The sequence below is a fragment of the Amblyomma mixtum genome, chromosome 1, assembly GCF_055824585.1.
Source record: "Amblyomma mixtum isolate Tamu chromosome 1, ASM5582458v1, whole genome shotgun sequence".
NCBI classification, from domain to species: Eukaryota; Metazoa; Arthropoda; class Arachnida; order Ixodida; family Ixodidae; genus Amblyomma; species Amblyomma mixtum.
The window spans coordinates 154,765,670-154,791,210 of NC_143012.1; the positions used below are offsets into that span (position 1 = coordinate 154,765,670).

A 25,541-nucleotide genomic window follows, 5' to 3' on the forward strand; every position below is an offset into this window, starting at 1 on the left:
GGCGCATATTGTGCGCTTCTGCGCAGTGTTATGCGCACACTGGGCCTCCCAGCTATCTTGGGGCTTTGCTAGAGTTTAATCTGCAGTGTACCCGCCGCGGCAGACGTCAGAATGACAGCCGAGACGCCACGGGTTCGCTTCGAGTTTTGCCACAGTTTCGCGTCCGCACGTACTACACGTTGGACACGTTGCCGATGAGATTGTATTATCGATAACAAAATAACGTCACCTCCTATAGTTGCCTGAGACACTGCGCAACTATGACAGAAAAAAAAAAAAACGTGAAGGGCGAATAAAAATGCAAAAGAAATGCCATCAGCACTCGGTGTTCCCAGGTGGTCTCCCTCCCAAGTACTGACCGAGCCCAATGCTGCTTAGCTTCGGTGATCGGACGAGAACCGGCGTATTCAACATGGTATGGCCGATGGCGAGAGACAGTGCTTTCCGAGTCTTTATGTACTGTGTTTGGCCCTCGAGGATGCAAAACTGCGCATGGATACTTCCCTCGCTCGTGGCAACAGCCGCCAAGCGTGCAGTTACCTGCCCTGCGCTTTTCTCAGCCGTTCTGGCGAACCTAAACCACTGCGGCATGCACGGAAAGAGCAGCGGGAGCGAGCCTGTGTTGTTTACACATGGACCGGCAGTGGGTGCGGTGCATGGTGCGGTGGGCGCATATTGTGCGCTTCTGCGCAGTGTTATGCGCACACTGGGCCTCCCAGCTATCTTGGGGCTTTGCTAGAGTTTAATCTGCAGTGTACCCGCCGCGGCAGACGTCAGAATGACAGCCGAGACGCCACGGGTTCGCTTCGAGTTTTGCCACAGTTTCGCGTCCGCACGTACTACACGTTGGACACGTTGCCGATGAGATTGTATTATCGATAACAAAATAACGTCACCTCCTATAGTTGCCTGAGACACTGCGCAACTATGACAGAAAAAAAAAAAACGTGAAGGGCGAATAAAAATGCAAAAGAAATGCCATCAGCACTCGGTGTTCCCAGGTGGTCTCCCTCCCAAGTACTGACCGAGCCCAATGCTGCTTAGCTTCGGTGATCGGACGAGAACCGGCGTATTCAACATGGTATGGCCGATGGCGAGAGACAGTGCTTTCCGAGTCTTTATGTACTGTGTTTGGCCCTCGAGGATGCAAAACTGCGCATGGATACTTCCCTCGCTCGTGGCAACAGCCGCCAAGCGTGCAGTTACCTGCCCTGCGCTTTTCTCAGCCGTTCTGGCGAACCTAAACCACTGCGGCATGCACGGAAAGAGCAGCGGGAGCGAGCCTGTGTTGTTTACACATGGACCGGCAGTGGGTGCGGTGCATGGTGCGGTGGGCGCATATTGTGCGCTTCTGCGCAGTGTTATGCGCACACTGGGCCTCCCAGCTATCTTGGGGCTTTGCTAGAGTTTAATCTGCAGTGTACCCGCCGCGGCAGACGTCAGAATGACAGCCGAGACGCCACGGGTTCGCTTCGAGTTTTGCCACAGTTTCGCGTCCGCACGTACTACACGTTGGACACGTTGCCGATGAGATTGTATTATCGATAACAAAATAACGTCACCTCCTATAGTTGCCTGAGACACTGCGCAACTATGACAGAAAAAAAAAACGTGAAGGGCGAATAAAAATGCAAAAGAAATGCCATCAGCACTCGGTGTTCCCAGGTGGTCTCCCTCCCAAGTACTGACCGAGCCCAATGCTGCTTAGCTTCGGTGATCGGACGAGAACCGGCGTATTCAACATGGTATGGCCGATGGCGAGAGACAGTGCTTTCCGAGTCTTTATGTACTGTGTTTGGCCCTCGAGGATGCAAAACTGCGCATGGATACTTCCCTCGCTCGTGGCAACAGCCGCCAAGCGTGCAGTTACCTGCCCTGCGCTTTTCTCAGCCGTTCTGGCGAACCTAAACCACTGCGGCATGCACGGAAAGAGCAGCGGGAGCGAGCCTGTGTTGTTTACACATGGACCGGCAGTGGGTGCGGTGCATGGTGCGGTGGGCGCATATTGTGCGCTTCTGCGCAGTGTTATGCGCACACTGGGCCTCCCAGCTATCTTGGGGCTTTGCTAGAGTTTAATCTGCAGTGTACCCGCCGCGGCAGACGTCAGAATGACAGCCGAGACGCCACGGGTTCGCTTCGAGTTTTGCCACAGTTTCGCGTCCGCACGTACTACACGTTGGACACGTTGCCGATGAGATTGTATTATCGATAACAAAATAACGTCACCTCCTATAGTTGCCTGAGACACTGCGCAACTATGACAGAAAAAAAAAAAAAACGTGAAGGGCGAATAAAAATGCAAAAGAAATGCCATCAGCACTCGGTTGTCCCAGGTGGTCTCCCTCCCAAGTACTGACCGAGCCCAATGCTGCTTAGCTTCGGTGATCGGACGAGAACCGGCGTATTCAACATGGTATGGCCGATTTTTGTCTTTATTGCAACATGGTATGGCCGATGGCGAGAGACAGTGCTTTCCGAGTCTTTATGTACTGTGTTTGGCCCTCGAGGATGCAAAACTGCGCATGGATACTTCCCTCGCTCGTGGCAACAGCCGCCAAGCGTGCAGTTACCTGCCCTGCGCTTTTCTCAGCCGTTCTGGCGAACCTAAACCACTGCGGCATGCACGGAAAGAGCAGCGGGAGCGAGCCTGTGTTGTTTACACATGGACCGGCAGTGGGTGCGGTGCATGGTGCGGTGGGCGCATATTGTGCGCTTCTGCGCAGTGTTATGCGCACACTGGGCCTCCCAGCTATCTTGGGGCTTTGCTAGAGTTTAATCTGCAGTGTACCCGCCGCGGCAGACGTCAGAATGACAGCCGAGACGCCACGGGTTCGCTTCGAGTTTTGCCACAGTTTCGCGTCCGCACGTACTACACGTTGGACACGTTGCCGATGAGATTGTATTATCGATAACAAAATAACGTCACCTCCTATAGTTGCCTGAGACACTGCGCAACTATGACAGAAAAAAAAAAAACGTGAAGGGCGAATAAAAATGCAAAAGAAATGCCATCAGCACTCGGTGTTCCCAGGTGGTCTCCCTCCCAAGTACTGACCGAGCCCAATGCTGCTTAGCTTCGGTGATCGGACGAGAACCGGCGTATTCAACATGGTATGGCCGATGGCGAGAGACAGTGCTTTCCGAGTCTTTATGTACTGTGTTTGGCCCTCGAGGATGCAAAACTGCGCATGGATACTTCCCTCGCTCGTGGCAACAGCCGCCAAGCGTGCAGTTACCTGCCCTGCGCTTTTCTCAGCCGTTCTGGCGAACCTAAACCACTGCGGCATGCACGGAAAGAGCAGCGGGAGCGAGCCTGTGTTGTTTACACATGGACCGGCAGTGGGTGCGGTGCATGGTGCGGTGGGCGCATATTGTGCGCTTCTGCGCAGTGTTATGCGCACACTGGGCCTCCCAGCTATCTTGGGGCTTTGCTAGAGTTTAATCTGCAGTGTACCCGCCGCGGCAGACGTCAGAATGACAGCCGAGACGCCACGGGTTCGCTTCGAGTTTTGCCACAGTTTCGCGTCCGCACGTACTACACGTTGGACACGTTGCCGATGAGATTGTATTATCGATAACAAAATAACGTCACCTCCTATAGTTGCCTGAGACACTGCGCAACTATGACAGAAAAAAAAAAAACGTGAAGGGCGAATAAAAATGCAAAAGAAATGCCATCAGCACTCGGTGTTCCCAGGTGGTCTCCCTCCCAAGTACTGACCGAGCCCAATGCTGCTTAGCTTCGGTGATCGGACGAGAACCGGCGTATTCAACATGGTATGGCCGATGGCGAGAGACAGTGCTTTCCGAGTCTTTATGTACTGTGTTTGGCCCTCGAGGATGCAAAACTGCGCATGGATACTTCCCTCGCTCGTGGCAACAGCCGCCAAGCGTGCAGTTACCTGCCCTGCGCTTTTCTCAGCCGTTCTGGCGAACCTAAACCACTGCGGCATGCACGGAAAGAGCAGCGGGAGCGAGCCTGTGTTGTTTACACATGGACCGGCAGTGGGTGCGGTGCATGGTGCGGTGGGCGCATATTGTGCGCTTCTGCGCAGTGTTATGCGCACACTGGGCCTCCCAGCTATCTTGGGGCTTTGCTAGAGTTTAATCTGCAGTGTACCCGCCGCGGCAGACGTCAGAATGACAGCCGAGACGCCACGGGTTCGCTTCGAGTTTTGCCACAGTTTCGCGTCCGCACGTACTACACGTTGGACACGTTGCCGATGAGATTGTATTATCGATAACAAAATAACGTCACCTCCTATAGTTGCCTGAGACACTGCGCAACTATGACAGAAAAAAAAAACGTGAAGGGCGAATAAAAATGCAAAAGAAATGCCATCAGCACTCGGTGTTCCCAGGTGGTCTCCCTCCCAAGTACTGACCGAGCCCAATGCTGCTTAGCTTCGGTGATCGGACGAGAACCGGCGTATTCAACATGGTATGGCCGATGGCGAGAGACAGTGCTTTCCGAGTCTTTATGTACTGTGTTTGGCCCTCGAGGATGCAAAACTGCGCATGGATACTTCCCTCGCTCGTGGCAACAGCCGCCAAGCGTGCAGTTACCTGCCCTGCGCTTTTCTCAGCCGTTCTGGCGAACCTAAACCACTGCGGCATGCACGGAAAGAGCAGCGGGAGCGAGCCTGTGTTGTTTACACATGGACCGGCAGTGGGTGCGGTGCATGGTGCGGTGGGCGCATATTGTGCGCTTCTGCGCAGTGTTATGCGCACACTGGGCCTCCCAGCTATCTTGGGGCTTTGCTAGAGTTTAATCTGCAGTGTACCCGCCGCGGCAGACGTCAGAATGACAGCCGAGACGCCACGGGTTCGCTTCGAGTTTTGCCACAGTTTCGCGTCCGCACGTACTACACGTTGGACACGTTGCCGATGAGATTGTATTATCGATAACAAAATAACGTCACCTCCTATAGTTGCCTGAGACACTGCGCAACTATGACAGAAAAAAAAAAACGTGAAGGGCGAATAAAAATGCAAAAGAAATGCCATCAGCACTCGGTGTTCCCAGGTGGTCTCCCTCCCAAGTACTGACCGAGCCCAATGCTGCTTAGCTTCGGTGATCGGACGAGAACCGGCGTATTCAACATGGTATGGCCGATGGCGAGAGACAGTGCTTTCCGAGTCTTTATGTACTGTGTTTGGCCCTCGAGGATGCAAAACTGCGCATGGATACTTCCCTCGCTCGTGGCAACAGCCGCCAAGCGTGCAGTTACCTGCCCTGCGCTTTTCTCAGCCGTTCTGGCGAACCTAAACCACTGCGGCATGCACGGAAAGAGCAGCGGGAGCGAGCCTGTGTTGTTTACACATGGACCGGCAGTGGGTGCGGTGCATGGTGCGGTGGGCGCATATTGTGCGCTTCTGCGCAGTGTTATGCGCACACTGGGCCTCCCAGCTATCTTGGGGCTTTGCTAGAGTTTAATCTGCAGTGTACCCGCCGCGGCAGACGTCAGAATGACAGCCGAGACGCCACGGGTTCGCTTCGAGTTTTGCCACAGTTTCGCGTCCGCACGTACTACACGTTGGACACGTTGCCGATGAGATTTTATTATCGATAACAAAATAACGTCACCTCCTATAGTTGCCTGAGACACTGCGCAACTATGACAGAAAAAAAAAAAACGTGAAGGGCGAATAAAAATGCAAAAGAAATGCCATCAGCACTCGGTGTTCCCAGGTGGTCTCCCTCCCAAGTACTGACCGAGCCCAATGCTGCTTAGCTTCGGTGATCGGACGAGAACCGGCGTATTCAACATGGTATGGCCGATTTTTGTCTTTATTGCAACATGGTATGGCCGATGGCGAGAGACAGTGCTTTCCGAGTCTTTATGTACTGTGTTTGGCCCTCGAGGATGCAAAACTGCGCATGGATACTTCCCTCGCTCGTGGCAACAGCCGCCAAGCGTGCAGTTACCTGCCCTGCGCTTTTCTCAGCCGTTCTGGCGAACCTAAACCACTGCGGCATGCACGGAAAGAGCAGCGGGAGCGAGCCTGTGTTGTTTACACATGGACCGGCAGTGGGTGCGGTGCATGGTGCGGTGGGCGCATATTGTGCGCTTCTGCGCAGTGTTATGCGCACACTGGGCCTCCCAGCTATCTTGGGGCTTTGCTAGAGTTTAATCTGCAGTGTACCCGCCGCGGCAGACGTCAGAATGACAGCCGAGACGCCACGGGTTCGCTTCGAGTTTTGCCACAGTTTCGCGTCCGCACGTACTACACGTTGGACACGTTGCCGATGAGATTGTATTATCGATAACAAAATAACGTCACCTCCTATAGTTGCCTGAGACACTGCGCAACTATGACAGAAAAAAAAAAAAACGTGAAGGGCGAATAAAAATGCAAAAGAAATGCCATCAGCACTCGGTGTTCCCAGGTGGTCTCCCTCCCAAGTACTGACCGAGCCCAATGCTGCTTAGCTTCGGTGATCGGACGAGAACCGGCGTATTCAACATGGTATGGCCGATGGCGAGAGACAGTGCTTTCCGAGTCTTTATGTACTGTGTTTGGCCCTCGAGGATGCAAAACTGCGCATGGATACTTCCCTCGCTCGTGGCAACAGCCGCCAAGCGTGCAGTTACCTGCCCTGCGCTTTTCTCAGCCGTTCTGGCGAACCTAAACCACTGCGGCATGCACGGAAAGAGCAGCGGGAGCGAGCCTGTGTTGTTTACACATGGACCGGCAGTGGGTGCGGTGCATGGTGCGGTGGGCGCATATTGTGCGCTTCTGCGCAGTGTTATGCGCACACTGGGCCTCCCAGCTATCTTGGGGCTTTGCTAGAGTTTAATCTGCAGTGTACCCGCCGCGGCAGACGTCAGAATGACAGCCGAGACGCCACGGGTTCGCTTCGAGTTTTGCCACAGTTTCGCGTCCGCACGTACTACACGTTGGACACGTTGCCGATGAGATTGTATTATCGATAACAAAATAACGTCACCTCCTATAGTTGCCTGAGACACTGCGCAACTATGACAGAAAAAAAAAAAACGTGAAGGGCGAATAAAAATGCAAAAGAAATGCCATCAGCACTCGGTGTTCCCAGGTGGTCTCCCTCCCAAGTACTGACCGAGCCCAATGCTGCTTAGCTTCGGTGATCGGACGAGAACCGGCGCATTCAACATGGTATGGCCGATGGCGAGAGACAGTGCTTTCCGAGTCTTTATGTACTGTGTTTGGCCCTCGAGGATGCAAAACTGCGCATGGATACTTCCCTCGCTCGTGGCAACAGCCGCCAAGCGTGCAGTTACCTGCCCTCCGCTTTTCTCAGCCGTTCTGGCGAACCTAAACCACTGCGGCATGCACGGAAAGAGCAGCGGGAGCGAGCCTGTGTTGTTTACACATGGACCGGCAGTGGGTGCGGTGCATGGTGCGGTGGGCGCATATTGTGCGCTTCTGCGCAGTGTTATGCGCACACTGGGCCTCCCAGCTATCTTGGGGCTTTGCTAGAGTTTAATCTGCAGTGTACCCGCCGCGGCAGACGTCAGAATGACAGCCGAGACGCCACGGGTTCGCTTCGAGTTTTGCCACAGTTTCGCGTCCGCACGTACTACACGTTGGACACGTTGCCGATGAGATTGTATTATCGATAACAAAATAACGTCACCTCCTATAGTTGCCTGAGACACTGCGCAACTATGACAGAAAAAAAAAAAACGTGAAGGGCGAATAAAAATGCAAAAGAAATGCCATCAGCACTCGGTGTTCCCAGGTGGTCTCCCTCCCAAGTACTGACCGAGCCCAATGCTGCTTAGCTTCGGTGATCGGACGAGAACCGGCGTATTCAACATGGTATGGCCGATGGCGAGAGACAGTGCTTTCCGAGTCTTTATGTACTGTGTTTGGCCCTCGAGGATGCAAAACTGCGCATGGATACTTCCCTCGCTCGTGGCAACAGCCGCCAAGCGTGCAGTTACCTGCCCTGCGCTTTTCTCAGCCGTTCTGGCGAACCTAAACCACTGCGGCATGCACGGAAAGAGCAGCGGGAGCGAGCCTGTGTTGTTTACACATGGACCGGCAGTGGGTGCGGTGCATGGTGCGGTGGGCGCATATTGTGCGCTTCTGCGCAGTGTTATGCGCACACTGGGCCTCCCAGCTATCTTGGGGCTTTGCTAGAGTTTAATCTGCAGTGTACCCGCCGCGGCAGACGTCAGAATGACAGCCGAGACGCCACGGGTTCGCTTCGAGTTTTGCCACAGTTTCGCGTCCGCACGTACTACACGTTGGACACGTTGCCGATGAGATTGTATTATCGATAACAAAATAACGTCACCTCCTATAGTTGCCTGAGACACTGCGCAACTATGACAGAAAAAAAAAAAAACGTGAAGGGCGAATAAAAATGCAAAAGAAATGCCATCAGCACTCGGTGTTCCCAGGTGGTCTCCCTCCCAAGTACTGACCGAGCCCAATGCTGCTTAGCTTCGGTGATCGGACGAGAACCGGCGTATTCAACATGGTATGGCCGATGGCGAGAGACAGTGCTTTCCGAGTCTTTATGTACTGTGTTTGGCCCTCGAGGATGCAAAACTGCGCATGGATACTTCCCTCGCTCGTGGCAACAGCCGCCAAGCGTGCAGTTACCTGCCCTGCGCTTTTCTCAGCCGTTCTGGCGAACCTAAACCACTGCGGCATGCACGGAAAGAGCAGCGGGAGCGAGCCTGTGTTGTTTACACATGGACCGGCAGTGGGTGCGGTGCATGGTGCGGTGGGCGCATATTGTGCGCTTCTGCGCAGTGTTATGCGCACACTGGGCCTCCCAGCTATCTTGGGGCTTTGCTAGAGTTTAATCTGCAGTGTACCCGCCGCGGCAGACGTCAGAATGACAGCCGAGACGCCACGGGTTCGCTTCGAGTTTTGCCACAGTTTCGCGTCCGCACGTACTACACGTTGGACACGTTGCCGATGAGATTGTATTATCGATAACAAAATAACGTCACCTCCTATAGTTGCCTGAGACACTGCGCAACTATGACAGAAAAAAAAAAAACGTGAAGGGCGAATAAAAATGCAAAAGAAATGCCATCAGCACTCGGTGTTCCCAGGTGGTCTCCCTCCCAAGTACTGACCGAGCCCAATGCTGCTTAGCTTCGGTGATCGGACGAGAACCGGCGCATTCAACATGGTATGGCCGATGGCGAGAGACAGTGCTTTCCGAGTCTTTATGTACTGTGTTTGGCCCTCGAGGATGCAAAACTGCGCATGGATACTTCCCTCGCTCGTGGCAACAGCCGCCAAGCGTGCAGTTACCTGCCCTCCGCTTTTCTCAGCCGTTCTGGCGAACCTAAACCACTGCGGCATGCACGGAAAGAGCAGCGGGAGCGAGCCTGTGTTGTTTACACATGGACCGGCAGTGGGTGCGGTGCATGGTGCGGTGGGCGCATATTGTGCGCTTCTGCGCAGTGTTATGCGCACACTGGGCCTCCCAGCTATCTTGGGGCTTTGCTAGAGTTTAATCTGCAGTGTACCCGCCGCGGCAGACGTCAGAATGACAGCCGAGACGCCACGGGTTCGCTTCGAGTTTTGCCACAGTTTCGCGTCCGCACGTACTACACGTTGGACACGTTGCCGATGAGATTGTATTATCGATAACAAAATAACGTCACCTCCTATAGTTGCCTGAGACACTGCGCAACTATGACAGAAAAAAAAAAAACGTGAAGGGCGAATAAAAATGCAAAAGAAATGCCATCAGCACTCGGTGTTCCCAGGTGGTCTCCCTCCCAAGTACTGACCGAGCCCAATGCTGCTTAGCTTCGGTGATCGGACGAGAACCGGCGTATTCAACATGGTATGGCCGATGGCGAGAGACAGTGCTTTCCGAGTCTTTATGTACTGTGTTTGGCCCTCGAGGATGCAAAACTGCGCATGGATACTTCCCTCGCTCGTGGCAACAGCCGCCAAGCGTGCAGTTACCTGCCCTGCGCTTTTCTCAGCCGTTCTGGCGAACCTAAACCACTGCGGCATGCACGGAAAGAGCAGCGGGAGCGAGCCTGTGTTGTTTACACATGGACCGGCAGTGGGTGCGGTGCATGGTGCGGTGGGCGCATATTGTGCGCTTCTGCGCAGTGTTATGCGCACACTGGGCCTCCCAGCTATCTTGGGGCTTTGCTAGAGTTTAATCTGCAGTGTACCCGCCGCGGCAGACGTCAGAATGACAGCCGAGACGCCACGGGTTCGCTTCGAGTTTTGCCACAGTTTCGCGTCCGCACGTACTACACGTTGGACACGTTGCCGATGAGATTGTATTATCGATAACAAAATAACGTCACCTCCTATAGTTGCCTGAGACACTGCGCAACTATGACAGAAAAAAAAAAAAACGTGAAGGGCGAATAAAAATGCAAAAGAAATGCCATCAGCACTCGGTGTTCCCAGGTGGTCTCCCTCCCAAGTACTGACCGAGCCCAATGCTGCTTAGCTTCGGTGATCGGACGAGAACCGGCGTATTCAACATGGTATGGCCGATGGCGAGAGACAGTGCTTTCCGAGTCTTTATGTACTGTGTTTGGCCCTCGAGGATGCAAAACTGCGCATGGATACTTCCCTCGCTCGTGGCAACAGCCGCCAAGCGTGCAGTTACCTGCCCTGCGCTTTTCTCAGCCGTTCTGGCGAACCTAAACCACTGCGGCATGCACGGAAAGAGCAGCGGGAGCGAGCCTGTGTTGTTTACACATGGACCGGCAGTGGGTGCGGTGCATGGTGCGGTGGGCGCATATTGTGCGCTTCTGCGCAGTGTTATGCGCACACTGGGCCTCCCAGCTATCTTGGGGCTTTGCTAGAGTTTAATCTGCAGTGTACCCGCCGCGGCAGACGTCAGAATGACAGCCGAGACGCCACGGGTTCGCTTCGAGTTTTGCCACAGTTTCGCGTCCGCACGTACTACACGTTGGACACGTTGCCGATGAGATTGTATTATCGATAACAAAATAACGTCACCTCCTATAGTTGCCTGAGACACTGCGCAACTATGACAGAAAAAAAAAAAAACGTGAAGGGCGAATAAAAATGCAAAAGAAATGCCATCAGCACTCGGTGTTCCCAGGTGGTCTCCCTCCCAAGTACTGACCGAGCCCAATGCTGCTTAGCTTCGGTGATCGGACGAGAACCGGCGTATTCAACATGGTATGGCCGATTTTTGTCTTTATTGCAACATGGTATGGCCGATGGCGAGAGACAGTGCTTTCCGAGTCTTTATGTACTGTGTTTGGCCCTCGAGGATGCAAAACTGCGCATGGATACTTCCCTCGCTCGTGGCAACAGCCGCCAAGCGTGCAGTTACCTGCCCTGCGCTTTTCTCAGCCGTTCTGGCGAACCTAAACCACTGCGGCATGCACGGAAAGAGCAGCGGGAGCGAGCCTGTGTTGTTTACACATGGACCGGCAGTGGGTGCGGTGCATGGTGCGGTGGGCGCATATTGTGCGCTTCTGCGCAGTGTTATGCGCACACTGGGCCTCCCAGCTATCTTGGGGCTTTGCTAGAGTTTAATCTGCAGTGTACCCGCCGCGGCAGACGTCAGAATGACAGCCGAGACGCCACGGGTTCGCTTCGAGTTTTGCCACAGTTTCGCGTCCGCACGTACTACACGTTGGACACGTTGCCGATGAGATTGTATTATCGATAACAAAATAACGTCACCTCCTATAGTTGCCTGAGACACTGCGCAACTATGACAGAAAAAAAAAAAAACGTGAAGGGCGAATAAAAATGCAAAAGAAATGCCATCAGCACTCGGTGTTCCCAGGTGGTCTCCCTCCCAAGTACTGACCGAGCCCAATGCTGCTTACCTTCGGTGATCGGACGAGAACCGGCGTATTCAACATGGTATGGCCGATGGCGAGAGACAGTGCTTTCCGAGTCTTTATGTACTGTGTTTGGCCCTCGAGGATGCAAAACTGCGCATGGATACTTCCCTCGCTCGTGGCAACAGCCGCCAAGCGTGCAGTTACCTGCCCTGCGCTTTTCTCAGCCGTTCTGGCGAACCTAAACCACTGCGGCATGCACGGAAAGAGCAGCGGGAGCGAGCCTGTGTTGTTTACACATGGACCGGCAGTGGGTGCGGTGCATGGTGCGGTGGGCGCATATTGTGCGCTTCTGCGCAGTGTTATGCGCACACTGGGCCTCCCAGCTATCTTGGGGCTTTGCTAGAGTTTAATCTGCAGTGTACCCGCCGCGGCAGACGTCAGAATGACAGCCGAGACGCCACGGGTTCGCTTCGAGTTTTGCCACAGTTTCGCGTCCGCACGTACTACACGTTGGACACGTTGCCGATGAGATTGTATTATCGATAACAAAATAACGTCACCTCCTATAGTTGCCTGAGACACTGCGCAACTATGACAGAAAAAAAAAAAACGTGAAGGGCGAATAAAAATGCAAAAGAAATGCCATCAGCACTCGGTGTTCCCAGGTGGTCTCCCTCCCAAGTACTGACCGAGCCCAATGCTGCTTAGCTTCGGTGATCGGACGAGAACCGGCGTATTCAACATGGTATGGCCGATTTTTGTCTTTATTGCAACATGGTATGGCCGATGGCGAGAGACAGTGCTTTCCGAGTCTTTATGTACTGTGTTTGGCCCTCGAGGATGCAAAACTGCGCATGGATACTTCCCTCGCTCGTGGCAACAGCCGCCAAGCGTGCAGTTACCTGCCCTGCGCTTTTCTCAGCCGTTCTGGCGAACCTAAACCACTGCGGCATGCACGGAAAGAGCAGCGGGAGCGAGCCTGTGTTGTTTACACATGGACCGGCAGTGGGTGCGGTGCATGGTGCGGTGGGCGCATATTGTGCGCTTCTGCGCAGTGTTATGCGCACACTGGGCCTCCCAGCTATCTTGGGGCTTTGCTAGAGTTTAATCTGCAGTGTACCCGCCGCGGCAGACGTCAGAATGACAGCCGAGACGCCACGGGTTCGCTTCGAGTTTTGCCACAGTTTCGCGTCCGCACGTACTACACGTTGGACACGTTGCCGATGAGATTGTATTATCGATAACAAAATAACGTCACCTCCTATAGTTGCCTGAGACACTGCGCAACTATGACAGAAAAAAAAAAAAAACGTGAAGGGCGAATAAAAATGCAAAAGAAATGCCATCAGCACTCGGTGTTCCCAGGTGGTCTCCCTCCCAAGTACTGACCGAGCCCAATGCTGCTTAGCTTCGGTGATCGGACGAGAACCGGCGTATTCAACATGGTATGGCCGATGGCGAGAGACAGTGCTTTCCGAGTCTTTATGTACTGTGTTTGGCCCTCGAGGATGCAAAACTGCGCATGGATACTTCCCTCGCTCGTGGCAACAGCCGCCAAGCGTGCAGTTACCTGCCCTGCGCTTTTCTCAGCCGTTCTGGCGAACCTAAACCACTGCGGCATGCACGGAAAGAGCAGCGGGAGCGAGCCTGTGTTGTTTACACATGGACCGGCAGTGGGTGCGGTGCATGGTGCGGTGGGCGCATATTGTGCGCTTCTGCGCAGTGTTATGCGCACACTGGGCCTCCCAGCTATCTTGGGGCTTTGCTAGAGTTTAATCTGCAGTGTACCCGCCGCGGCAGACGTCAGAATGACAGCCGAGACGCCACGGGTTCGCTTCGAGTTTTGCCACAGTTTCGCGTCCGCACGTACTACACGTTGGACACGTTGCCGATGAGATTGTATTATCGATAACAAAATAACGTCACCTCCTATAGTTGCCTGAGACACTGCGCAACTATGACAGAAAAAAAAAAACGTGAAGGGCGAATAAAAATGCAAAAGAAATGCCATCAGCACTCGGTGTTCCCAGGTGGTCTCCCTCCCAAGTACTGACCGAGCCCAATGCTGCTTAGCTTCGGTGATCGGACGAGAACCGGCGTATTCAACATGGTATGGCCGATGGCGAGAGACAGTGCTTTCCGAGTCTTTATGTACTGTGTTTGGCCCTCGAGGATGCAAAACTGCGCATGGATACTTCCCTCGCTCGTGGCAACAGCCGCCAAGCGTGCAGTTACCTGCCCTGCGCTTTTCTCAGCCGTTCTGGCGAACCTAAACCACTGCGGCATGCACGGAAAGAGCAGCGGGAGCGAGCCTGTGTTGTTTACACATGGACCGGCAGTGGGTGCGGTGCATGGTGCGGTGGGCGCATATTGTGCGCTTCTGCGCAGTGTTATGCGCACACTGGGCCTCCCAGCTATCTTGGGGCTTTGCTAGAGTTTAATCTGCAGTGTACCCGCCGCGGCAGACGTCAGAATGACAGCCGAGACGCCACGGGTTCGCTTCGAGTTTTGCCACAGTTTCGCGTCCGCACGTACTACACGTTGGACACGTTGCCGATGAGATTGTATTATCGATAACAAAATAACGTCACCTCCTATAGTTGCCTGAGACACTGCGCAACTATGACAGAAAAAAAAAAACGTGAAGGGCGAATAAAAATGCAAAAGAAATGCCATCAGCACTCGGTGTTCCCAGGTGGTCTCCCTCCCAAGTACTGACCGAGCCCAATGCTGCTTAGCTTCGGTGATCGGACGAGAACCGGCGTATTCAACATGGTATGGCCGATGGCGAGAGACAGTGCTTTCCGAGTCTTTATGTACTGTGTTTGGCCCTCGAGGATGCAAAACTGCGCATGGATACTTCCCTCGCTCGTGGCAACAGCCGCCAAGCGTGCAGTTACCTGCCCTGCGCTTTTCTCAGCCGTTCTGGCGAACCTAAACCACTGCGGCATGCACGGAAAGAGCAGCGGGAGCGAGCCTGTGTTGTTTACACATGGACCGGCAGTGGGTGCGGTGCATGGTGCGGTGGGCGCATATTGTGCGCTTCTGCGCAGTGTTATGCGCACACTGGGCCTCCCAGCTATCTTGGGGCTTTGCTAGAGTTTAATCTGCAGTGTACCCGCCGCGGCAGACGTCAGAATGACAGCCGAGACGCCACGGGTTCGCTTCGAGTTTTGCCACAGTTTCGCGTCCGCACGTACTACACGTTGGACACGTTGCCGATGAGATTGTATTATCGATAACAAAATAACGTCACCTCCTATAGTTGCCTGAGACACTGCGCAACTATGACAGAAAAAAAAAACGTGAAGGGCGAATAAAAATGCAAAAGAAATGCCATCAGCACTCGGTGTTCCCAGGTGGTCTCCCTCCCAAGTACTGACCGAGCCCAATGCTGCTTAGCTTCGGTGATCGGACGAGAACCGGCGTATTCAACATGGTATGGCCGATTTTTGTCTTTATTGCAACATGGTATGGCCGATGGCGAGAGACAGTGCTTTCCGAGTCTTTATGTACTGTGTTTGGCCCTCGAGGATGCAAAACTGCGCATGGATACTTCCCTCGCTCGTGGCAACAGCCGCCAAGCGTGCAGTTACCTGCCCTGCGCTTTTCTCAGCCGTTCTGGCGAACCTAAACCACTGCGGCATGCACGGAAAGAGCAGCGGGAGCGAGCCTGTGTTGTTTACACATGGACCGGCAGTGGGTGCGGTGCATGGTGCGGTGGGCGCATATTGTGCGCTTCTGCGCAGTGTTATGCGCACACTGGGCCTCCCAGCTATCTTGGGGCTTTGCTAGAGTTTAATCTGCAGTGTACCCGCCGCGGCAGACGTCAGAATGACAGCCGAGACGCCACGGGTTCGCTTCGAGTTTTGCCACAGTTTCGCGTCCGCACGTACTACACGTTGGACACGTTGCCGATGAGATTGTATTATCGATAACAAAATAACGTCACCTCCTATAGTTGCCTGAGACACTGCGCAACTATGACAGAAAAAAAAAAAAACGTGAAGGGCGAATAAAAATGCAAAAGAAATGCCATCAGCACTCGGTGTTCCCAGGTGGTCTCCCTCCCAAGTACTGACCGAGCCCAATGCTGCTTAGCTTCGGTGATCGGACGAGAACCGGCGTATTCAACATGGTATGGCCGATTTTTGTCTTTATTGCAACATGGTATGGCCGATGGCGAGAGACAGTGCTTTCCGAGTCTTTATGTACTGTGTTTGGCCCTCGAGGATGCAAAACTGCGCATGGATACTTCCCTCGCTCGTGGCAACAGCCGCCAAGCGTGCAGTTACCTGCCCTGCGCTTTTCTCAGCCGTTCTGGCGAACCTAAACCACTGCGGCATGCACGGAAAGAGCAGCGGGAGCGAGCCTGTGTTGTTTACACATGGACCGGCAGTGGGTGCGGTGCATGGTGCGGTGGGCGCATATTGTGCGCTTCTGCGCAGTGTTATGCGCACACTGGGCCTCCCAGCTATCTTGGGGCTTTGCTAGAGTTTAATCTGCAGTGTACCCGCCGCGGCAGACGTCAGAATGACAGCCGAGACGCCACGGGTTCGCTTCGAGTTTTGCCACAGTTTCGCGTCCGCACGTACTACACGTTGGACACGTTGCCGATGAGATTGTATTATCGATAACAAAATAACGTCACCTCCTATAGTTGCCTGAGACACTGCGCAACTATGACAGAAAAAAAAAAAACGTGAAGGGCGAATAAAAATGCAAAAGAAATGCCATCAGCACTCGGTGTTCCCAGGTGGTCTCCCTCCCAAGTACTGACCGAGCCCAATGCTGCTTAGCTTCGGTGATCGGACGAGAACCGGCGTATTCAACATGGTATGGCCGATTTTTGTCTTTATTGCAACATGGTATGGCCGATGGCGAGAGACAGTGCTTTCCGAGTCTTTATGTACTGTGTTTGGCCCTCGAGGATGCAAAACTGCGCATGGATACTTCCCTCGCTCGTGGCAACAGCCGCCAAGCGTGCAGTTACCTGCCCTGCGCTTTTCTCAGCCGTTCTGGCGAACCTAAACCACTGCGGCATGCACGGAAAGAGCAGCGGGAGCGAGCCTGTGTTGTTTACACATGGACCGGCAGTGGGTGCGGTGCATGGTGCGGTGGGCGCATATTGTGCGCTTCTGCGCAGTGTTATGCGCACACTGGGCCTCCCAGCTATCTTGGGGCTTTGCTAGAGTTTAATCTGCAGTGTACCCGCCGCGGCAGACGTCAGAATGACAGCCGAGACGCCACGGGTTCGCTTCGAGTTTTGCCACAGTTTCGCGTCCGCACGTACTACACGTTGGACACGTTGCCGATGAGATTGTATTATCGATAACAAAATAACGTCACCTCCTATAGTTGCCTGAGACACTGCGCAACTATGACAGAAAAAAAAAAACGTGAAGGGCGAATAAAAATGCAAAAGAAATGCCATCAGCACTCGGTGTTCCCAGGTGGTCTCCCTCCCAAGTACTGACCGAGCCCAATGCTGCTTAGCTTCGGTGATCGGACGAGAACCGGCGTATTCAACATGGTATGGCCGATTTTTGTCTTTATTGCAACATGGTATGGCCGATGGCGAGAGACAGTGCTTTCCGAGTCTTTATGTACTGTGTTTGGCCCTCGAGGATGCAAAACTGCGCATGGATACTTCCCTCGCTCGTGGCAACAGCCGCCAAGCGTGCAGTTACCTGCCCTGCGCTTTTCTCAGCCGTTCTGGCGAACCTAAACCACTGCGGCATGCACGGAAAGAGCAGCGGGAGCGAGCCTGTGTTGTTTACACATGGACCGGCAGTGGGTGCGGTGCATGGTGCGGTGGGCGCATATTGTGCGCTTCTGCGCAGTGTTATGCGCACACTGGGCCTCCCAGCTATCTTGGGGCTTTGCTAGAGTTTAATCTGCAGTGTACCCGCCGCGGCAGACGTCAGAATGACAGCCGAGACGCCACGGGTTCGCTTCGAGTTTTGCCACAGTTTCGCGTCCGCACGTACTACACGTTGGACACGTTGCCGATGAGATTGTATTATCGATAACAAAATAACGTCACCTCCTATAGTTGCCTGAGACACTGCGCAACTATGACAGAAAAAAAAAAAACGTGAAGGGCGAATAAAAATGCAAAAGAAATGCCATCAGCACTCGGTGTTCCCAGGTGGTCTCCCTCCCAAGTACTGACCGAGCCCAATGCTGCTTAGCTTCGGTGATCGGACGAGAACCGGCGTATTCAACATGGTATGGCCGATTTTTGTCTTTATTGCAACATGGTATGGCCGATGGCGAGAGACAGTGCTTTCCGAGTCTTTATGTACTGTGTTTGGCCCTCGAGGATGCAAAACTGCGCATGGATACTTCCCTCGCTCGTGGCAACAGCCGCCAAGCGTGCAGTTACCTGCCCTGCGCTTTTCTCAGCCGTTCTGGCGAACCTAAACCACTGCGGCATGCACGGAAAGAGCAGCGGGAGCGAGCCTGTGTTGTTTACACATGGACCGGCAGTGGGTGCGGTGCATGGTGCGGTGGGCGCATATTGTGCGCTTCTGCGCAGTGTTATGCGCACACTGGGCCTCCCAGCTATCTTGGGGCTTTGCTAGAGTTTAATCTGCAGTGTACCCGCCGCGGCAGACGTCAGAATGACAGCCGAGACGCCACGGGTTCGCTTCGAGTTTTGCCACAGTTTCGCGTCCGCACGTACTACACGTTGGACACGTTGCCGATGAGATTGTATTATCGATAACAAAATAACGTCACCTCCTATAGTTGCCTGAGACACTGCGCAACTATGACAGAAAAAAAAAAACGTGAAGGGCGAATAAAAATGCAAAAGAAACGCCATCAGCACTCGGTGTTCCCAGGTGGTCTCCCTCCCAAGTACTGACCGAGCCCAATGCTGCTTAGCTTCGGTGATCGGACGAGAACCGGCGTATTCAACATGGTATGGCCGATTTTTGTCTTTATTGCAACATGGTATGGCCGATGGCGAGAGACAGTGCTTTCCGAGTCTTTATGTACTGTGTTTGGCCCTCGAGGATGCAAAACTGCGCATGGATACTTCCCTCGCTCGTGGCAACAGCCGCCAAGCGTGCAGTTACCTGCCCTGCGCTTTTCTCAGCCGTTCTGGCGAACCTAAACCACTGCGGCATGCACGGAAAGAGCAGCGGGAGCGAGCCTGTGTTGTTTACACATGGACCGGCAGTGGGTGCGGTGCATGGTGCGGTGGGCGCATATTGTGCGCTTCTGCGCAGTGTTATGCGCACACTGGGCCTCCCAGCTATCTTGGGGCTTTGCTAGAGTTTAATCTGCAGTGTACCCGCCGCGGCAGACGTCAGAATGACAGCCGAGACGCCACGGGTTCGCTTCGAGTTTTGCCACAGTTTCGCGTCCGCACGTACTACACGTTGGACACGTTGCCGATGAGATTGTATTATCGATAACAAAATAACGTCACCTCCTATAGTTGCCTGAGACACTGCGCAACTATGACAGAAAAAAAAAAAAAACGTGAAGGGCGAATAAAAATGCAAAAGAAATGCCATCAGCACTCGGTGTTCCCAGGTGGTCTCCCTCCCAAGTACTGACCGAGCCCAATGCTGCTTAGCTTCGGTGATCGGACGAGAACCGGCGTATTCAACATGGTATGGCCGATTTTTGTCTTTATTGCAACATGGTATGGCCGATGGCGAGAGACAGTGCTTTCCGAGTCTTTATGTACTGTGTTTGGCCCTCGAGGATGCAAAACTGCGCATGGATACTTCCCTCGCTCGTGGCAACAGCCGCCAAGCGTGCAGTTACCTGCCCTGCGCTTTTCTCAGCCGTTCTGGCGAACCTAAACCACTGCGGCATGCACGGAAAGAGCAGCGGGAGCGAGCCTGTGTTGTTTACACATGGACCGGCAGTGGGTGCGGTGCATGGTGCGGTGGGCGCATATTGTGCGCTTCTGCGCAGTGTTATGCGCACACTGGGCCTCCCAGCTATCTTGGGGCTTTGCTAGAGTTTAATCTGCAGTGTACCCGCCGCGGCAGACGTCAGAATGACAGCCGAGACGCCACGGGTTCGCTTCGAGTTTTGCCACAGTTTCGCGTCCGCACGTACTACACGTTGGACACGTTGCCGATGAGATTGTATTATCGATAACAAAATAACGTCACCTCCTATAGTTGCCTGAGACACTGCGCAACTATGACAGAAAAAAAAAAACGTGAAGGGCGAATAAAAATGCAAAAGAAATGCCATCAGCACTCGGTGTTCCCAGGTGGTCTCCCTCCCAAGTACTGACCGAGCCCAATGCTGCTTAGCTTCGGTGATCGGACGAGAACCGGCGTATTCAACATGGTATGGCCGATTTTTGTCTTTATTGCAACATGGTATGGCCGATGGCGAGAGACAGTGCTTTCCGAGTCTTTATGTACTGTGTTTGGCCCTCGAGGATGCAAAACTGCGCATGGATACTTCCCTCGCTCGTGGCAACAGCCGCCAAGCGTGCAGTTACCTGCCCTGCGCTTTTCTCAGCCGTTCTGGCGAACCTAAACCACTGCGGCATGCACGGAAAGAGCAGCGGGAGCGAGCCTGTGTTGTTTACACATGGACCGGCAGTGGGTGCGGTGCATGGTGCGGTGGGCGCATATTGTGCGCTTCTGCGCAGTGTTATGCGCACACTGGGCCTCCCAGCTATCTTGGGGCTTTGCTAGAGTTTAATCTGCAGTGTACCCGCCGCGGCAGACGTCAGAATGACAGCCGAGACGCCACGGGTTCGCTTCGAGTTTTGCCACAGTTTCGCGTCCGCACGTACTACACGTTGGACACGTTGCCGATGAGATTGTATTATCGATAACAAAATAACGTCACCTCCTATAGTTGCCTGAGACACTGCGCAACTATGACAGAAAAAAAAAAAAACGTGAAGGGCGAATAAAAATGCAAAAGAAATGCCATCAGCACTCGGTGTTCCCAGGTGGTCTCCCTCCCAAGTACTGACCGAGCCCAATGCTGCTTAGCTTCGGTGATCGGACGAGAACCGGCGTATTCAACATGGTATGGCCGATTTTTGTCTTTATTGCAACATGGTATGGCCGATGGCGAGAGACAGTGCTTTCCGAGTCTTTATGTACTGTGTTTGGCCCTCGAGGATGCAAAACTGCGCATGGATACTTCCCTCGCTCGTGGCAACAGCCGCCAAGCGTGCAGTTACCTGCCCTGCGCTTTTCTCAGCCGTTCTGGCGAACCTAAACCACTGCGGCATGCACGGAAAGAGCAGCGGGAGCGAGCCTGTGTTGTTTACACATGGACCGGCAGTGGGTGCGGTGCATGGTGCGGTGGGCGCATATTGTGCGCTTCTGCGCAGTGTTATGCGCACACTGGGCCTCCCAGCTATCTTGGGGCTTTGCTAGAGTTTAATCTGCAGTGTACCCGCCGCGGCAGACGTCAGAATGACAGCCGAGACGCCACGGGTTCGCTTCGAGTTTTGCCACAGTTTCGCGTCCGCACGTACTACACGTTGGACACGTTGCCGATGAGATTGTATTATCGATAACAAAATAACGTCACCTCCTATAGTTGCCTGAGACACTGCGCAACTATGACAGAAAAAAAAAAAAACGTGAAGGGCGAATAAAAATGCAAAAGAAATGCCATCAGCACTCGGTGTTCCCAGGTGGTCTCCCTCCCAAGTACTGACCGAGCCCAATGCTGCTTAGCTTCGGTGATCGGACGAGAACCGGCGTATTCAACATGGTATGGCCGATTTTTGTCTTTATTGCAACATGGTATGGCCGATGGCGAGAGACAGTGCTTTCCGAGTCTTTATGTACTGTGTTTGGCCCTCGAGGATGCAAAACTGCGCATGGATACTTCCCTCGCTCGTGGCAACAGCCGCCAAGCGTGCAGTTACCTGCCCTGCGCTTTTCTCAGCCGTTCTGGCGAACCTAAACCACTGCGGCATGCACGGAAAGAGCAGCGGGAGCGAGCCTGTGTTGTTTACACATGGACCGGCAGTGGGTGCGGTGCATGGTGCGGTGGGCGCATATTGTGCGCTTCTGCGCAGTGTTATGCGCACACTGGGCCTCCCAGCTATCTTGGGGCTTTGCTAGAGTTTAATCTGCAGTGTACCCGCCGCGGCAGACGTCAGAATGACAGCCGAGACGCCACGGGTTCGCTTCGAGTTTTGCCACAGTTTCGCGTCCGCACGTACTACACGTTGGACACGTTGCCGATGAGATTGTATTATCGATAACAAAATAACGTCACCTCCTATAGTTGCCTGAGACACTGCGCAACTATGACAGAAAAAAAAAAAACGTGAAGGGCGAATAAAAATGCAAAAGAAATGCCATCAGCACTCGGTGTTCCCAGGTGGTCTCCCTCCCAAGTACTGACCGAGCCCAATGCTGCTTAGCTTCGGTGATCGGACGAGAACCGGCGTATTCAACATGGTATGGCCGATTTTTGTCTTTATTGCAACATGGTATGGCCGATGGCGAGAGACAGTGCTTTCCGAGTCTTTATGTACTGTGTTTGGCCCTCGAGGATGCAAAACTGCGCATGGATACTTCCCTCGCTCGTGGCAACAGCCGCCAAGCGTGCAGTTACCTGCCCTGCGCTTTTCTCAGCCGTTCTGGCGAACCTAAACCACTGCGGCATGCACGGAAAGAGCAGCGGGAGCGAGCCTGTGTTGTTTACACATGGACCGGCAGTGGGTGCGGTGCATGGTGCGGTGGGCGCATATTGTGCGCTTCTGCGCAGTGTTATGCGCACACTGGGCCTCCCAGCTATCTTGGGGCTTTGCTAGAGTTTAATCTGCAGTGTACCCGCCGCGGCAGACGTCAGAATGACAGCCGAGACGCCACGGGTTCGCTTCGAGTTTTGCCACAGTTTCGCGTCCGCACGTACTACACGTTGGACACGTTGCCGATGAGATTGTATTATCGATAACAAAATAACGTCACCTCCTATAGTTGCCTGAGACACTGCGCAACTATGACAGAAAAAAAAAAAAACGTGAAGGGCGAATAAAAATGCAAAAGAAATGCCATCAGCACTCGGTGTTCCCAGGTGGTCTCCCTCCCAAGTACTGACCGAGCCCAATGCTGCTTAGCTTCGGTGATCGGACGAGAACCGGCGTATTCAACATGGTATGGCCGATTTTTGTCTTTATTGCAACATGGTATGGCCGATGGCGAGAGACAGTGCTTTCCGAGTCTTTATGTACTGTGTTTGGCCCTCGAGGATGCAAAACTGCGCATGGATACTTCCCTCGCTCGTGGCAACAGCCGCCAAGCGTGCAGTTACCTGCCCTGCGCTTTTCTCAGCCGTTCTGGCGAACCTAAACCACTGCGGCATGCACGGAAAGAGCAGCGGGAGCGAGCCTGTGTTGTTTACACATGGACCGGCAGTGGGTGCGGTGCATGGTGCGGTGGGCGCATATTGTGCGCTTCTGCGCAGTGTTATGCGCACACTGGGCCTCCCAGCTATCTTGGGGCTTTGCTAGAGTTTAATCTGCAGTGTACCCGCCGCGGCAGACGTCAGAATGACAGCCGAGACGCCACGGGTTCGCTTCGAGTTTTGCCACAGTTTCGCGTCCGCACGTACTACACGTTGGACACGTTGCCGATGAGATTGTATTATCGATAACAAAATAACGTCACCTCCTATAGTTGCCTGAGACACTGCGCAACTATGACAGAAAAAAAAAAAACGTGAAGGGCGAATAAAAATGCAAAAGAAATGCCATCAGCACTCGGTGTTCCCAGGTGGTCTCCCTCCCAAGTACTGACCGAGCCCAATGCTGCTTAGCTTCGGTGATCGGACGAGAACCGGCGTATTCAACATGGTATGGCCGATTTTTGTCTTTATTGCAACATGGTATGGCCGATGGCGAGAGACAGTGCTTTCCGAGTCTTTATGTACTGTGTTTGGCCCTCGAGGATGCAAAACTGCGCATGGATACTTCCCTCGCTCGTGGCAACAGCCGCCAAGCGTGCAGTTACCTGCCCTGCGCTTTTCTCAGCCGTTCTGGCGAACCTAAACCACTGCGGCATGCACGGAAAGAGCAGCGGGAGCGAGCCTGTGTTGTTTACACATGGACCGGCAGTGGGTGCGGTGCATGGTGCGGTGGGCGCATATTGTGCGCTTCTGCGCAGTGTTATGCGCACACTGGGCCTCCCAGCTATCTTGGGGCTTTGCTAGAGTTTAATCTGCAGTGTACCCGCCGCGGCAGACGTCAGAATGACAGCCGAGACGCCACGGGTTCGCTTCGAGTTTTGCCACAGTTTCGCGTCCGCACGTACTACACGTTGGACACGTTGCCGATGAGATTGTATTATCGATAACAAAATAACGTCACCTCCTATAGTTGCCTGAGACACTGCGCAACTATGACAGAAAAAAAAAACGTGAAGGGCGAATAAAAATGCAAAAGAAATGCCATCAGCACTCGGTGTTCCCAGGTGGTCTCCCTCCCAAGTACTGACCGAGCCCAATGCTGCTTAGCTTCGGTGATCGGACGAGAACCGGCGTATTCAACATGGTATGGCCGATTTTTGTCTTTATTGCAACATGGTATGGCCGATGGCGAGAGACAGTGCTTTCCGAGTCTTTATGTACTGTGTTTGGCCCTCGAGGATGCAAAACTGCGCATGGATACTTCCCTCGCTCGTGGCAACAGCCGCCAAGCGTGCAGTTACCTGCCCTGCGCTTTTCTCAGCCGTTCTGGCGAACCTAAACCACTGCGGCATGCACGGAAAGAGCAGCGGGAGCGAGCCTGTGTTGTTTACACATGGACCGGCAGTGGGTGCGGTGCATGGTGCGGTGGGCGCATATTGTGCGCTTCTGCGCAGTGTTATGCGCACACTGGGCCTCCCAGCTATCTTGGGGCTTTGCTAGAGTTTAATCTGCAGTGTACCCGCCGCGGCAGACGTCAGAATGACAGCCGAGACGCCACGGGTTCGCTTCGAGTTTTGCCACAGTTTCGCGTCCGCACGTACTACACGTTGGACACGTTGCCGATGAGATTGTATTATCGATAACAAAATAACGTCACCTCCTATAGTTGCCTGAGACACTGCGCAACTATGACAGAAAAAAAAAAAACGTGAAGGGCGAATAAAAATGCAAAAGAAATGCCATCAGCACTCGGTGTTCCCAGGTGGTCTCCCTCCCAAGTACTGACCGAGCCCAATGCTGCTTAGCTTCGGTGATCGGACGAGAACCGGCGTATTCAACATGGTATGGCCGATTTTTGTCTTTATTGCAACATGGTATGGCCGATGGCGAGAGACAGTGCTTTCCGAGTCTTTATGTACTGTGTTTGGCCCTCGAGGATGCAAAACTGCGCATGGATACTTCCCTCGCTCGTGGCAACAGCCGCCAAGCGTGCAGTTACCTGCCCTGCGCTTTTCTCAGCCGTTCTGGCGAACCTAAACCACTGCGGCATGCACGGAAAGAGCAGCGGGAGCGAGCCTGTGTTGTTTACACATGGACCGGCAGTGGGTGCGGTGCATGGTGCGGTGGGCGCATATTGTGCGCTTCTGCGCAGTGTTATGCGCACACTGGGCCTCCCAGCTATCTTGGGGCTTTGCTAGAGTTTAATCTGCAGTGTACCCGCCGCGGCAGACGTCAGAATGACAGCCGAGACGCCACGGGTTCGCTTCGAGTTTTGCCACAGTTTCGCGTCCGCACGTACTACACGTTGGACACGTTGCCGATGAGATTGTATTATCGATAACAAAATAACGTCACCTCCTATAGTTGCCTGAGACACTGCGCAACTATGACAGAAAAAAAAAAACGTGAAGGGCG

At 53.6% G+C, this 25,541-nt stretch overlaps 18 non-coding genes and 19 pseudogenes across 18 annotated transcripts; all 37 read right to left on the reverse strand.

Moving 5' to 3' along the window:
* Positions 1-310: 310 nt before the first annotated feature.
* LOC149369381 (5S ribosomal RNA) lies at positions 311-429 on the reverse strand. Its single transcript, XR_016287603.1, has one exon. It is a non-coding gene; the product is annotated as a 5S ribosomal RNA (ribosomal RNA).
* Positions 430-976: 547 nt separating this feature from the next.
* On the reverse strand, positions 977-1,095 carry LOC149369382 (5S ribosomal RNA). Its single transcript, XR_016287604.1, has one exon. It is a non-coding gene; the product is annotated as a 5S ribosomal RNA (ribosomal RNA).
* Positions 1,096-1,640: 545 nt separating this feature from the next.
* Positions 1,641-1,759, reverse strand: LOC149369383 (5S ribosomal RNA). Its single transcript, XR_016287605.1, has one exon. It is a non-coding gene; the product is annotated as a 5S ribosomal RNA (ribosomal RNA).
* Positions 1,760-2,308: 549 nt separating this feature from the next.
* On the reverse strand, positions 2,309-2,427 carry LOC149369384 (5S ribosomal RNA; annotated as a pseudogene).
* Positions 2,428-3,006: 579 nt separating this feature from the next.
* Positions 3,007-3,125, reverse strand: LOC149369385 (5S ribosomal RNA). Its single transcript, XR_016287606.1, has one exon. It is a non-coding gene; the product is annotated as a 5S ribosomal RNA (ribosomal RNA).
* A 547-nt stretch (positions 3,126-3,672) lies between these two features.
* LOC149369386 (5S ribosomal RNA) lies at positions 3,673-3,791 on the reverse strand. Its single transcript, XR_016287607.1, has one exon. It is a non-coding gene; the product is annotated as a 5S ribosomal RNA (ribosomal RNA).
* A 545-nt stretch (positions 3,792-4,336) lies between these two features.
* Positions 4,337-4,455, reverse strand: LOC149369387 (5S ribosomal RNA). Its single transcript, XR_016287608.1, has one exon. It is a non-coding gene; the product is annotated as a 5S ribosomal RNA (ribosomal RNA).
* Positions 4,456-5,001: 546 nt separating this feature from the next.
* Positions 5,002-5,120, reverse strand: LOC149369388 (5S ribosomal RNA). Its single transcript, XR_016287609.1, has one exon. It is a non-coding gene; the product is annotated as a 5S ribosomal RNA (ribosomal RNA).
* Positions 5,121-5,667: 547 nt separating this feature from the next.
* Positions 5,668-5,786, reverse strand: LOC149369389 (5S ribosomal RNA; annotated as a pseudogene).
* Positions 5,787-6,366: 580 nt separating this feature from the next.
* LOC149369390 (5S ribosomal RNA) lies at positions 6,367-6,485 on the reverse strand. Its single transcript, XR_016287610.1, has one exon. It is a non-coding gene; the product is annotated as a 5S ribosomal RNA (ribosomal RNA).
* Positions 6,486-7,032: 547 nt separating this feature from the next.
* Positions 7,033-7,151, reverse strand: LOC149369391 (5S ribosomal RNA). Its single transcript, XR_016287738.1, has one exon. It is a non-coding gene; the product is annotated as a 5S ribosomal RNA (ribosomal RNA).
* A 547-nt stretch (positions 7,152-7,698) lies between these two features.
* On the reverse strand, positions 7,699-7,817 carry LOC149369392 (5S ribosomal RNA). Its single transcript, XR_016287611.1, has one exon. It is a non-coding gene; the product is annotated as a 5S ribosomal RNA (ribosomal RNA).
* Positions 7,818-8,365: 548 nt separating this feature from the next.
* On the reverse strand, positions 8,366-8,484 carry LOC149369393 (5S ribosomal RNA). The gene has a single exon (XR_016287612.1). It is a non-coding gene; the product is annotated as a 5S ribosomal RNA (ribosomal RNA).
* Positions 8,485-9,031: 547 nt separating this feature from the next.
* On the reverse strand, positions 9,032-9,150 carry LOC149369394 (5S ribosomal RNA). Its single transcript, XR_016287750.1, has one exon. It is a non-coding gene; the product is annotated as a 5S ribosomal RNA (ribosomal RNA).
* A 547-nt stretch (positions 9,151-9,697) lies between these two features.
* On the reverse strand, positions 9,698-9,816 carry LOC149369395 (5S ribosomal RNA). The gene has a single exon (XR_016287614.1). It is a non-coding gene; the product is annotated as a 5S ribosomal RNA (ribosomal RNA).
* A 548-nt stretch (positions 9,817-10,364) lies between these two features.
* Positions 10,365-10,483, reverse strand: LOC149369396 (5S ribosomal RNA). Its single transcript, XR_016287615.1, has one exon. It is a non-coding gene; the product is annotated as a 5S ribosomal RNA (ribosomal RNA).
* Positions 10,484-11,031: 548 nt separating this feature from the next.
* On the reverse strand, positions 11,032-11,150 carry LOC149369397 (5S ribosomal RNA; annotated as a pseudogene).
* Positions 11,151-11,730: 580 nt separating this feature from the next.
* On the reverse strand, positions 11,731-11,849 carry LOC149369398 (5S ribosomal RNA). Its single transcript, XR_016287649.1, has one exon. It is a non-coding gene; the product is annotated as a 5S ribosomal RNA (ribosomal RNA).
* A 547-nt stretch (positions 11,850-12,396) lies between these two features.
* Positions 12,397-12,515, reverse strand: LOC149369399 (5S ribosomal RNA; annotated as a pseudogene).
* A 581-nt stretch (positions 12,516-13,096) lies between these two features.
* LOC149369400 (5S ribosomal RNA) lies at positions 13,097-13,215 on the reverse strand. Its single transcript, XR_016287616.1, has one exon. It is a non-coding gene; the product is annotated as a 5S ribosomal RNA (ribosomal RNA).
* A 546-nt stretch (positions 13,216-13,761) lies between these two features.
* On the reverse strand, positions 13,762-13,880 carry LOC149369401 (5S ribosomal RNA). The gene has a single exon (XR_016287617.1). It is a non-coding gene; the product is annotated as a 5S ribosomal RNA (ribosomal RNA).
* Positions 13,881-14,426: 546 nt separating this feature from the next.
* LOC149369402 (5S ribosomal RNA) lies at positions 14,427-14,545 on the reverse strand. Its single transcript, XR_016287618.1, has one exon. It is a non-coding gene; the product is annotated as a 5S ribosomal RNA (ribosomal RNA).
* A 545-nt stretch (positions 14,546-15,090) lies between these two features.
* Positions 15,091-15,209, reverse strand: LOC149369403 (5S ribosomal RNA; annotated as a pseudogene).
* A 580-nt stretch (positions 15,210-15,789) lies between these two features.
* On the reverse strand, positions 15,790-15,908 carry LOC149369404 (5S ribosomal RNA; annotated as a pseudogene).
* A 579-nt stretch (positions 15,909-16,487) lies between these two features.
* Positions 16,488-16,606, reverse strand: LOC149369405 (5S ribosomal RNA; annotated as a pseudogene).
* A 578-nt stretch (positions 16,607-17,184) lies between these two features.
* Positions 17,185-17,303, reverse strand: LOC149369406 (5S ribosomal RNA; annotated as a pseudogene).
* A 579-nt stretch (positions 17,304-17,882) lies between these two features.
* Positions 17,883-18,001, reverse strand: LOC149369407 (5S ribosomal RNA; annotated as a pseudogene).
* Positions 18,002-18,579: 578 nt separating this feature from the next.
* Positions 18,580-18,698, reverse strand: LOC149369408 (5S ribosomal RNA; annotated as a pseudogene).
* A 581-nt stretch (positions 18,699-19,279) lies between these two features.
* LOC149369409 (5S ribosomal RNA) lies at positions 19,280-19,398 on the reverse strand (annotated as a pseudogene).
* A 578-nt stretch (positions 19,399-19,976) lies between these two features.
* LOC149369410 (5S ribosomal RNA) lies at positions 19,977-20,095 on the reverse strand (annotated as a pseudogene).
* Positions 20,096-20,675: 580 nt separating this feature from the next.
* Positions 20,676-20,794, reverse strand: LOC149369411 (5S ribosomal RNA; annotated as a pseudogene).
* A 580-nt stretch (positions 20,795-21,374) lies between these two features.
* On the reverse strand, positions 21,375-21,493 carry LOC149369412 (5S ribosomal RNA; annotated as a pseudogene).
* Positions 21,494-22,072: 579 nt separating this feature from the next.
* LOC149369413 (5S ribosomal RNA) lies at positions 22,073-22,191 on the reverse strand (annotated as a pseudogene).
* A 580-nt stretch (positions 22,192-22,771) lies between these two features.
* Positions 22,772-22,890, reverse strand: LOC149369414 (5S ribosomal RNA; annotated as a pseudogene).
* A 579-nt stretch (positions 22,891-23,469) lies between these two features.
* Positions 23,470-23,588, reverse strand: LOC149369415 (5S ribosomal RNA; annotated as a pseudogene).
* Positions 23,589-24,165: 577 nt separating this feature from the next.
* On the reverse strand, positions 24,166-24,284 carry LOC149369416 (5S ribosomal RNA; annotated as a pseudogene).
* A 579-nt stretch (positions 24,285-24,863) lies between these two features.
* On the reverse strand, positions 24,864-24,982 carry LOC149369417 (5S ribosomal RNA; annotated as a pseudogene).
* Positions 24,983-25,541: the final 559 nt, after the last annotated feature.